This window comes from Lithobates pipiens, unplaced genomic scaffold, assembly GCF_037356315.1.
Source record: "Lithobates pipiens isolate NorthernLeopardFrog02 unplaced genomic scaffold, aLitPip1_a1.2 Scaffold_8, whole genome shotgun sequence".
NCBI lineage: Eukaryota > Metazoa > Chordata > Amphibia > Anura > Ranidae > Lithobates > Lithobates pipiens.
This window is the reverse complement of record NW_027507903.1, coordinates 602150164-602154761: the sequence shown is the minus strand read 5'-3', so window position 1 is coordinate 602154761 and position 4598 is coordinate 602150164.

The window sequence follows — 4598 nt, the reverse complement described above, 5'->3', positions numbered from 1 at the left end:
TGGACCACCTTATCCTGTTTTTCCTGTAAGTACTTTAATTTCTATCTAGTTTGTACCTTGTTGTGTCTTATCTGTACCTATTTTAGGGCCTCCTCAACCCCTCTGAGATGAGCCATTTCTTCCTAAAATCTACCCAGCACTTCCATTTCTCTGTGATTGGTGTAATGCTCTGCTCTTCCAAGCTACCTCTCAAACACTCAATCTTATAGGTCTTTTCTACCGAATCCACCCATTCCCACATTGACGGGGCCTCCTTCTCTTGCCATTTTTTCGGTATTAATTTTTTACCTTCGTTCAGCAGATGGGGGATCACCGATTCCTTATATTGTCTGAGCCCAATTCTTGTCCCATGGAATAACACTACCCAGGGATCAGCTTTCACCTCTTTGTTTGTGATCTCTTTAATGAAGGCTAGAATTTGGTTCCAGTACGGTTTTATTTTAGGACAACTCCACCACAGATGTGTCATCGTGCCCAACTCTCTACATCCCCGCCAACATTCCCTGGCGCCATCCCGCTGAAATTAGCTTTTCTTCTCTGGGGTGTAGTACCATCTCGTCAAACATTTGAAGCTCATTTCCGCCGTTCTAGCGTCTACCGCCGAGCCATGCACTAATTTAAATATTTTCCTTAGTATTGTGTTATCTGGTTGTGTTCCTAGTTCCCTCTCCCATTTTTTGATGTACGCAGGTACCCCCAGCTCTACTCCCTCCAACAGTGTTCCGTACCATCTCGAAACAATTTTCTTTGACGTCTTTAATGTACATAGCTGTTCCAAAGGAGTTAAATCTTCCGCTGTTCTAATCCGTGAGGGGAGTTTTTTAATAAAACTCGAAAGCTGTGCGTACCTCCACTCATCAATTATCATCATCTCTTTTTTTTGTGCCAACTCGTGATATGGTGCTAACCCCCTCCCCTTTCATTACATCTTTTAATTTTACCTCCTCCTTGACCCAATTTCCTCCTATCTCCTGACACCCTGGTAAAAAAAAATTATTGTTCTTTAATGCTATAAGTGGTGAATTGTATTTCCCATTAAATTGCCTATATATCTTGTCCCATATCCACAAAGTGTTTCGTGTAATATTATTCCCTTCCAAAAATACACTTCTCTCATGTGGGGGATTCCAAATTTGCTTCTCCAATTTTGTTCTACATAAATCGTGTTCCAATCTCACCCATCTTTTCTCTGTGTTGTCCCTTATACTCCATTCACTCACTCTAGACACTACAACTGCTTCATAATAAGTCTGCGCGTCTGGCATTGCTACTCCACCCCTATTCTTTGGTTGTCGAAGTGTCGCGAAGGCCACCCTGGCTTTTTTGTTTTTCCACACAAATTTCATTAGGATGGTTTTTAATTTTGACAAGTAAACATTGGACAAAGGTATTGGGAGCATCTGAAACCTATATAAGATCTTAGGAAATATTATCATCTTTAATGAGTTTATTCTCCCCAGCCATGATAGTGGTCTATAGCTACACCTTTTACATTCTGCCTGTATCTCATCTAATAACGGGATGTAATTACAACGGTACATTTTTCTCTCTGTTTTTGATAGCTTTATCCCTAAATATTTAAGTTCACTCCTCCACGGGAATTTCCAATTCTGTTGCATACTTTGTGCCTCTCGCTTGTTAATATTAATGTTCATTATCTCCGATTTTGACCTATTTATTTTAAAATTTGAAACCTCCCCATACTGGTCTAGTAAATTTAATAATTCTGGCATAGATGTCTTTGGGTTGTTTAAGTACAATAATATATCGTCCGCAAAAGCGGAATATTTGTATTCAACTTTTTCCACTTTCACCCCTTCTATTTCAGGGTCTCCCCTTATTGCTGCTAGGAGTGGTTCTAAGGAGAGTACAAACAGGAGGGGTGAAAGCGGGCAACCCTGCCTTGTACCCCTCTCCATCTCGAAAGACTCCGACTCATACCCGTTAACTTTTATACGTGTCTTTGGATGGTCGTACAATACCTTCACCCTCTGTATCATCTTTGGTCCTAACCCCATCTTCTCCAGTGTCTTAAACATAAACCCCCAGTCTACTCTGTTGAAGGCTTTCTGTGCGTCCAGCGACAGAAGCAGACTGGGGGTTCCACCCTGTCGCATCTTCTGGAGCAGGAGAAGTGTCTTTATTCCGTTGTCCTTTCCCTCCCGACCACCTATAAATCCTGTCTGATCTGGGTGAACCAGTGTTGTCATTAAATCCTTCATTCGCTCTGCTAGTACTTTAGCATAAAGTTTTGTATCTGCGTTTAACAGCGAAATCGGCCTATAGCTGGTACACTGTATGGGATCTTTGCCTTCTTTCTGGATTAATGTAATTGTTGCCATTAGATCTTCCTTACTCATTCTATACTCTTCTCCTAGACCATTCATATACCGGCACATTTGGGGGACAAGGGCCTCTCTAAATGTTTTGTAATAAAATGTTGTGAAACCGTCTGGTCCCGGAGATTTTCCTGTGGCTGATTTTGATAGTGCTCTAACTATTTCTTCTTCCGAAACTAGCCTTTCGAGCATCTCCCTTTCAGTAGGGGTAATTTTAGTCAGTATAGTTTTCCCCAAAAATTCCCTGATCTTCTTCTCTTTTTCTCCGTTTTTTACACCTATATTGCTATCTGTGAATATCCCCTCAAAGTATAATCTGAAGGTTTCTGCTATATCCTTGGTAGTATGGAACATTTTTCCATTTTTATTCTTAATTTTCCCAATAAAATTTTTTCCTTTTTTCTTTTTTAACATTCTAGCTAGAAACTTACTTGATTTATCTCCCCATGTATACTGTTCCTTAGCCAACCCTTTAAACGCCATCCTGGCTTCTTGGTCTAGAAGGTCCTTCAGCTCCATCCTTGCCGTTAATAACTTTTTAAGTACCAGATCTTTTTGTGACAAACTTTTTTTATGGTCTTGTTCCAAACAGTGTATCTCTCTCATTAATTTGTTGATTTTTTCAGCTCTTATTTTTTTCTTTTTAGATCCCATAGATATCAGTATTCCCCTTATGTAGGCCTTATGCGCATCCCACAACGTGTGGCTTTTAATTCCCTCTGTATCATTATATGTAAAATATTGTTCGATCTCACTCGCGATTTTTATCCTATCCTCCTCCCCGAGCAGCAACTCTTCATTCAACCGCCATGTAGAGGGATTCCTCCCTATCCTTGAGATATTCAGGCATAGTTTTACCGGAGCATGGTCCGAGAGGGTCATAACTTCTATCCCCGTGTCCGTCACATATTCCAACAGCCCATGGTCTATAAATATGTAGTCGATACGTGAGTACGTCCCATGGACTGTTGAATAAAAAGAATAATCGCGTACCAGAGGATTCTTTACTCTCCATATATCTACTAGTTGATTGTTATACAGCTTTTGTAGTATATTTTTGTGTGCAGAGCTTCTCACCTTCTTTACCTCCGATGAACTATCTACTTCCGGATTGAGGCCGAAGTTCATATCTCCCATCATAATTACATATCCTGTTTTAAAATTCATAAGTTTATTTAATGTCTTATTTAAAAAGCTGATTGGGTTGCTATTGGGAGCATATATATTTACTAAAGTACATTCCAGTTCCTCTAATGTACCCTTTAGAAACAGATATCTTCCCTCTGCATCGCACATTTTTTCGTTTAACTGAAATCTTATTCTTTTAGAGAACCCTATCGCTACCCCTCTACTTCTAGCTGATATGGTATCGCTATAATACCAGACCGGGTAGTTGTTGGAGTATAATCTTATGTTGGTGCGAGGGAGATATGAGTCTCCTGGAGAGATATAACGTCGGCCTCATACCGTTTCAGCTCTGCTAAGATCTTATGTCTTTTTGTTGGGGTGTTCATGCCCTTAACGTTATAGGACATAAATTTCAAGCCGTCTATTTTACTGTTGCCCATCTATTTGTCCTAAAACTCCCCTGCCCTACATGGGTACTTTTTATCCTGTTTACTTGGGTGGTCCACTTTATTTTTCTTTCTCTTTCCTCCCTACCCCCTCTTTCCACTTTACTTCCCTTCCCCAACCTTACACCTTCCCTCCCCCCCCCATCCTCACCTCCCACCCCCCCACCCTTACTACCCACACCAACCCCCCCCCTCCCCCTCCCCCCTCCCCCCAACCCCAATGGCCTATTTTCGGCCCTTGTTAGGTTAATGGTCGTACATACCCCTACCATCTCCTAATCTATTTGTTATGAGGGTCTGGGGCTTTTTCGCCTGCGCCTCTCCCGCCTCTTCCCATAAGACGGGAGGTATTATATTCCGCGTCCTTGTTTTAATTTATATCTTTCCTTATTTCCTTCCCCTTCACCCCCCTTCCTTTCCCCGGACCCTTTATCCCCCCCACTACATTGACCCAATTATTTCTTCTTGCCAACCCGGAAGTGCAGGCGGGTGTACTCCCAATTTCTTGCAAAAATCCTCCAGATCTTCCGGGAAACTCAGCTTCGCCGATTTACCATCTTTGTTCCCTATTAAGCAAGCAGGAAAACCCCATCTATATTTAATGTTCTGAGCTTGCAATTCGACTAACAGGGGTTTCAGAAGTTTTTTCCTTAAAAGCGTCTCGGGTGCAATGTCCGGGAATATC